At 39.4% G+C, this 7,882-nt stretch overlaps 1 pseudogene; it reads left to right on the plus strand.

The window, feature by feature from the left end:
* Positions 1–6,722, plus strand: part of LOC139853780 (fimbrin-2-like) — a 160,244-nt pseudogene extending 153,522 nt beyond the window's left edge.
* The last annotated feature ends 1,160 nt before the right edge of the window (positions 6,723–7,882 follow it).

The raw sequence follows: 7,882 nt of genomic DNA on the forward strand, positions 1-7,882 counted from the left end.
GCGAAACTTGCAACAGGGATATATGGATTTGAATACTCTCAAGACAACCTTTATGGCGAAGACTCGTTTTTGCCTGGAGTATTTAGGGAATGATCGGTTGTTGACGGAGGATTTCTATCAAACCTTGAATGATGACTTGAAGAATAAAATTAACCGGGGTTACGCGAAGTCGTTTGCGGAGTTATTCGCGGTGGCTAGGGGTTTCGAATCGTATTCGCGATCAAAGAAGGGTGAACCTTCGAGCGAGAGAAGGGTTGTTTCGCATGGTGCTCCGAGTAAGAGGACTAAGGGTCCGAGTGTGAGCACGGGTGGTACACGGACGGGTATATTGGATTCTAGTGCGTCTAGATGTTACAATTATGGCATAAGGGGTCACAAGTCGTGGGAATGTTCGGTACCAAAAGGCGATGGCATGGTGTGCTTCAATTGCCAAGAAGAAGGACATCGTAAGTCGGAATGTCCCAAGTTAGCGGGGACGGGGGCGGCAAGGAGACGTTAAGGTACGTTTCGTTTTAATAAATATGTCTTTTGATTATTTATTAAGTGTCGTTTGAAGTTGAGTTTATTAAATGCATTGTGTTGTGCATGTTATTGATATGGGTGACGTTCCTAATGGAAGTACCCTATGACGACGTTTTGATTGACGGGCGAAGGGCGTAAGACTTGGTGTAACCAAGCATTCCTTGATATTTGTAAAATGTTTCTACCAAGCCATGGAAATGGGTTGGTGTTCGGTTGTTAAGCGCGTGTTCGCTTTTGTGTTGAGGTCGATGAACCGTGAGGTTCGACGGGTGGGCTGAAACCCTTGAGATCGAGTGTTTTGAATCTCGATGTATGTTGGTAATGGAGTCTTTATGACGCGACATTAGGTGCCTCTTTTATACCTACTAGCGTGGTGTTCGACTCCGATTATGTTGCAGTTACATTGTACTTAGGGTACCGAAGTGAAATCCTTAGGTACATGAGTGACTAGGTGGAATTTGACAAACTAAAGCAATTGGATGATTGCGAAGGTATGGTTTGTGTAATCGTGGTACACTTTTTGTTCGAAGTGTTTAAGGATTGATTGAAATCCTTCGTGTGCTCAAGGCTGGAGCAAGATATGGTGATGGGTCGTGTGAGCTCAATCGTTTGTAAAGTCTACCTTTGGTAGCATTGTACGGTTGTACGAGTTGCGGATATGCGACGTAGTTCCAAGTGGGGGAGTTACACTCCCGCACGAGGAAGTTTTAGTGTGAGATTTCGGATGATGCTTTTGGTAGATCCGAAAAATTTTGTCGAGACCTGGTTTTGGTCGATTTGTGGTAGATTACAATTTCGGATAAATTGTACTTATGGTTTGGATTTGAATTATCACCGAGTTGGTAATGTGGTAAATCTCGTTGAGAGATAATGGACGTGTTTGGTGAGCAAGGTGAAATCCTTCGGTTAAGGGAGGTGTGTGTCGGATTCTCTTCTAGAGAATTATTGTTTTGTGCCTATGTTTGATATAGGTGGTTCTTGCTCGAGTGTGTGAATGGTTAGTGGTATCCGTTAGGATTCACTATGGCGTAGCAGAGCGCGATGTTACGCTACTCATCGTTCGAGGCCAAAAGGGCGTTGATTGATGAAGCATGACTTTCGGGTCCGCTGACTTCATCATGGTATTGGTGATTGATGAAGCATGACCTTTAGGGTCCGCTGACTTCATCATGGGAGTATGCGATTGGTGGAGCATGACCTTCGGGGTCCGCTGACTTCATCATGAGCGAGGTGTTATATTGGTGAAGCATGACTTTCGGAGTCCGCTGACTTCATCCGGTGTTGAGATTGGTGAAGCATGACCTTCGGGGTCCGCTGACTTCATCATGGGATTATTGATTGGTGAAGCATGATATTCGGGTTCGCTGACTTCATCATGGTAGTGAATCGCGTGTAGTTCGGATTCACTAAGGCGCGTGTGTTTTCGGCCAGCCTTCGTGTTGTGTGATCTGTCGGTTGTTTTATACACCGATGGTGGGGTCGTAAGGACCGTGATGTTGATCTGTTGGTTATTTTATACACCAATGGTGGGGTCGTAAGGACCATGTTATGTGATCGATCGGGTGTTTTTATACGCCGATGGTGGGGTCGCGAGGACCATGTGGTATGATTAGTGATGCGATAGCCGTGTTTCGCTCACTTGTTGTTACGGGTGTGACGATAGTCGATTTTGTACACCTTTGGATTTGGCGTTTTCATAGTCGTTTTGGGCGCTATCGGTTTTAGCCTTTTGATTATGATGTTACGGTAGTTGCGTATTGATCGTATTGCGCACTACAATGGATGTTTAGTGATTGGTGTTATCCGTCAGGATTCGTTGGTTCGGTCTTCATCGTTTCGGATTGTTGACCTTAGGTTGAGACTTGGTTGCTTTTAGCGTTGTACTCGGTAAGGGTACGCTAAGGGGTTGATATCTCTGTACGAGATTGGTTGAGTTTTCCCGATGTTAGGGAATGAGCATGGTTTTAGTGCTCGGATTGTGGATTTGATAAATCGCGGGTGACGATTTAGTTGTTAAAGGCAATTCAGTGGGAAGAATTGCTTAGGAAAGTCGGTTTGGACTTATGTTTGAGGACAGTGAAGTGTGGTCCGTTTGGTTAAATGACAAGGATCACGAGGACGTGATCGAGTCTAAGTGGGGGAGAGTTGTAACACCCCGTTTTTCCCCGTACATGATTTATAGGTGTATTGTGTATGTACGACAGGCGTATGAAGGGTTCGATACATGTTTGGGTGTTAAAGTCTTGTATGCGAGAAAATGTGTCAGGCCACGTTGGGTGTCGCGGCGCGACAAAGGGAGCCGCGGCGCGGCGTTTCTTATAAATCCAGATCATAAAGCTTGTTAACAAAGTCACCAGTTCGAGGCAATCGTCGCGGCGCGACGAATTAGACCGCGGCGCGGCGAATGGTGCGAACTGGCACCAGATTCTTGTAAATTTAAATGAAGTTCAAGGGCAATTTGGTCTTTTCGCGTTTGAGCCAGATTTGAGGATTTAACCTCATCCATTCATTTCATTTCTCATTTTAATTTCCCTTTTCTTTTCATTTTTCCTCTCAAACTCAAACACCCATTTGATTTCAAAAGGATTTTTGGAAAGGAAGGATCGGGAGTTGATCCTTGGCGTAGTTGACAAGTGTGTTCTCCTCGTTCTTAGCTACACCGTGATACTAGTGGTAAGCTCTAACTCCGAAATTCATTTTCGTGTTCATCATTCAAGTTTAGGGCTTTTGATTGTATGATTCATAGGTGAAACCCATTTAGTTGTTAATTGAAGGTTAAAACCAAGATTCGGGTTTATTGTTGTTAATGTCGGGTTTTGAGTTTGGTGTGCAAGTTCATGCTTGTAAGACTTGTAAATGGTGTATAATCACTAGTATTAGTGATTATTGAGGTTTTGGGGACATTTAGGGTTCTTGGAGTTGACTAATTTTGACTAGAGCCAAAATTAGGGTTTGGTGATGATTTTGACCCGATTGTTGATTTATTAAGGTTTATAAACTTAAAATGGATTAAGTTGAAGTATTAAACCGAGTTAAATGTGTTTTGGTGTCAAGACTTGTAAACGGTGAGATTTTGACTTAATGGGTCAAAATTAGGGTTTTTGTGTCAAAATGGGTGAGACATGTGTTTAACACTTGTGTTTGGGTTTACTTGGCATATTAGGACCATTTTCACCCGTGTTAGTAATTATTGGTTAGTTTGGGCGCGGTTTGTACTTGGAATTACGTTTGGGTCGAATTTGCACTAAGTGTCAAATTGGGTTGGTTTGTAAATCCAATCTAAGTGTGTTGTTGAATTTGTGATAATGGAATAGGTACTTTCCATTGACGAGTTGAGGATTACTTGGTTGCATTCATCAAGGCTTAAGGTGAGTGTTAATATCCTATATGCATATGTATGTGTAGGATGGGTGCGGGTCGGGTGAAGTGGTTCTCGGTTATAGAGCTCACTTCACATATAGGTGGATTGATGGACTTGTGTGTAGGTCCAATTGGCACGGTTGTGCGTTTTGGTTGATCATCCTTGACGAGGTGCACACCTTGCGTGTACTCTATCACATGGGCGTGTGATGTGGATTATATAACCCCAATGGCGAAGGGTTAATATTGTGAGTGGAATAATTATGCGTGTACGTATATAATGTATTTATTTGTGTAGTATGAATGTGGTATTGTCGCGGTGTTCAAGACACCACATTCTAAGTAACGAGTAGTAGTGTCGTGGTGTTTAAGACACTACTCATTGTTTGATTGGCATGTGGTATTGTCGCGGTGGTTAAGACACCACATTGTCATGGGAGTGGAATTGTCGCGGTGTTCAAGACACCACTCATTATTTTGATTGACGTGTGGATTCGTCGCGGTGTTTAAGACGCCACATTGTCATGGGGGTGAATTAGTCGCGGTGTTTAAGACATCACCCGGGGGATTAGTGATTACGCGGTGTTTAAGTAACGCTAATGGATGTTACGAACTCCGACGGTCTCTTACGAGTATCGTTCCCTTGTACGATTGGTTAACCATGGTTATTGTGTTGTAAGCGTAAGCAAATTATGTTATTCGAGAGATATATACATATATATACATATATATTGTATACATATAATGTTGTATTGTCGTGTTGTAGCTAACCCTCCGGGTGTAGCTTATTGGCATTGTTCACATCGTTGTTGGCAAACTTGTATTTTGTTGATGTATCTTTAGCTCATTGCTTAGTGATCTTACGGTATGCTTAGACTAGCTTGCCTTTATGTTTGGATGCTCCGGTATGCGGTATTTGCTACTTTGTGGCGTGTCCATTTTATGCATATATATGTATGTAGTATATTCTCACTCACTAAGCGTTAGCTTACCCTCTCGTTGTTGATATTTTATAGGTTCGCATGCTTGGCGGCTCGGGTAAGCTTGGGAATTAGAGATCTCGACTAGGTTGCTTTAGAAGATCTTGCTTTTGGACTCGATTAGGATTTGGGTAGCGTAGTCCCAAATCACCATGCTCGGTTTTGTGTAAACGTAACTAGTCGGGTCATAATGATTATAACCGGTTTACGATTTAATTAATGAACCATTGTATTAAGGAGTTTAAAACATTAATGTATGTTTTAAGTTCGATGAACTTACTTTGATAACAAATACGTTTTGGAATATGTGTAACGGGACCTAAAGTATTATTTAACGCGTATTAAAAGGAAAAATTTTTATGGGCCGGTTTTAATACGGGTTGGGTTGTTTCAAACCAAGAGATATGAATTAAGTTCAGGATATGTGTTGAACTTTAGCATTCTCAAATTTCTTTGCACTGTGATGTTGGCAGCATTCATTGTGGAGAAAGTTTTCTCCAACATGTCTGCATCACTTATTTCATGTCCACAGAATTTAAGTTGTGAGACTGTATTATACAGAGCTGAGCTGTATTCATTTACTTTCTTAAAGTCTTGGAACCTTAATGTTCTCCATTGATCCATAGCAGCTGGAAGTAAAATTTCTCTTTGATTATTGAATCTGCTTTTGAGACCTTCCCATAAAACATGGGGATCTTCTACAGTCACATAATTATTTTGTAAGCATTCATCAATATGTTGATGAATAAAGCAACATGCCGTTGCTTGTTCTTTTTCAGAACAAGTGTTGTTTTCATTTATGGTTTCAAGAATGCCCATTGATTTAAGATGCATTTTTACTTTTATAACCCATGGCATGTAGTTGTTTCCCGTTGATTCTAAAGGAGTAAATTTAAGCTTTTCCAGATTCGACATTTTCTATTATCAAAAATTAAAACAAACAACATGATAAATTAGAGTCAATTTATATTCATAAGTATATAAACAATATTAAACATAAATTTAATATAACATAAATGATAAGTAGGCGACAGTGTCGACCATATGTAAGCAATCATAAATAAATGTTATATAACATAAATGATAATTAGGTGACAGTGTCGACCATATAAATGTTAGATAATAGAAATATAAATGTTAGTAACATAAATGATAATTAGACGACAGTGTCGACCATATATTATTCAGGTGGTATAACCGACCATATATCATTTAGGTGGCAGAGCCAACCATAATTAGTATTAAGATTATCGTGCTGATAACGTGTTATAATTCAGTAGGCTTATAACTACCTTTAGTGGTTTGATTCTTGATGTTATAATTCAGTAGGCTTATAACTACCTTTAGTGGTTTGATTCTTGATTAAGAATGCCAATAATGAAGTGTAAGAACAAAGATGGTAATGGAGAGAAAGAAAGAAACACTTTGTAAGTGTGAGAAAATGGTGCAAGTTTAATGCTTGCATTCATGGCTATTTATAGCAAAAATATCACAAGTTTAGGTAATACAGTAATATTACTTTTGTGTATCAATAATTGACTATCCATTTATATATATATTTATATATTATAACAGGATGTTCAATATTTTTGCTTCCTGAAGACATTATTGAGGTGCAAATTTAAAGTCTATTTATTCACAAAATACTTATTTCTTAAATAATTTCATAATTATGGTAGAATGTCTCAGGTAAACCAGAAAATGATCCTAACGTTAACAGCAAGTATTATGTACTGGTGTTTTAAACAACCAATAGAAGATCAAAGACTCTGTGGATCATCAGATAGCGAAAGTGGTAATCAACTTGATACAAGCTCAACCACAACATATGACACTGAGTCTGTATCATCAACAGACTGAAATTGGCTAACAGAGAAGTTTTCAGTTCGCTGTATTCATGTAAGTACTTAAATACTAATTATTCTTTTTCCAGTATGATTATTTTGCTGCACGCAGTTTTTTTATTAAGATCGGGCTATAAGTGCATATTTGCTAAAAGCAAGCTATTTGTGTATATAATTATAGAATTGTATCTGAATTGAATTGATGAAAATAGCATCTTATTTCCCTTCCGTTAGTGTCTTCTGACTTTTGTTTTCTTATCAAACCTCTCAAGCAAAATGTCTGCACTTTCAAATAATCGTTTTGTCACTGCAACAGTACAGCGTGCAGATAATATTTTTAACAAATTATGTAAAAACATCACATCACATTTCAGTCGTATAATGCTCACTTATACAGACTGATGTATACACTTGCCACTTTTAAAATATGGTTGTTTAGTGCTACGTAGTAAATACTATGAAAAGTGCAAAATAGTAAACTGTACTATTTTGGATTTCTGGATTTGGATACCACCATTTATTTTACAAATCTTGAAGCTATAATGATTTTGTAGAAATGATGTTAGTTGAACCAAAGATATTACATATACTCTATAAGGCCAAATTGGAATTTTTTGGCGGGAACGTATGAATCCCCACTCCTATTATCGTACCCGTATGGTCAAATATTTGTTTTATGAAACCGGTATACCCGCTACTCCCAAATGCGGGATGGGGAAAAAGTTGGGGTGCCGCTACTCCCAAATGCGGAACCCCTTGTCTCCATGTGACCCCTGCATGTTTACGTTGCTTCAGAAAATGTGGGAGGGTACCGCTACTCCCAAATGCAGAACCCTCTAACCCTAACCCTAATAATCAGTACGTGTCAAGAAAAAGCAAGTGTTTTCGACTATATTTATGGGCAAGTGAATGCAAGTGTTTTCGACTAAATTTATGGGCAAAAAATTATCACGTACATACAATAATGATGTTACAATACAGTGATCAATCTATGTATTGTATGCATGTGAGCAATGCATTCAAACTGATGCCATGGATCATATTCAAACTGACGCCATGCATGTGAATACTTGGGTTGCAATATTTAGAGGGTTCCGCATTTGGGAGTAGCGGTACCCCTCCCACATTTTCTGATGCACAGTAAACATGCAGGGGGTCACATGGAGACAAAGGGTT

Source organism: Rutidosis leptorrhynchoides, chromosome 6 (genome assembly GCF_046630445.1).
Source record: "Rutidosis leptorrhynchoides isolate AG116_Rl617_1_P2 chromosome 6, CSIRO_AGI_Rlap_v1, whole genome shotgun sequence".
Taxonomy (NCBI): domain Eukaryota; kingdom Viridiplantae; phylum Streptophyta; class Magnoliopsida; order Asterales; family Asteraceae; genus Rutidosis; species Rutidosis leptorrhynchoides.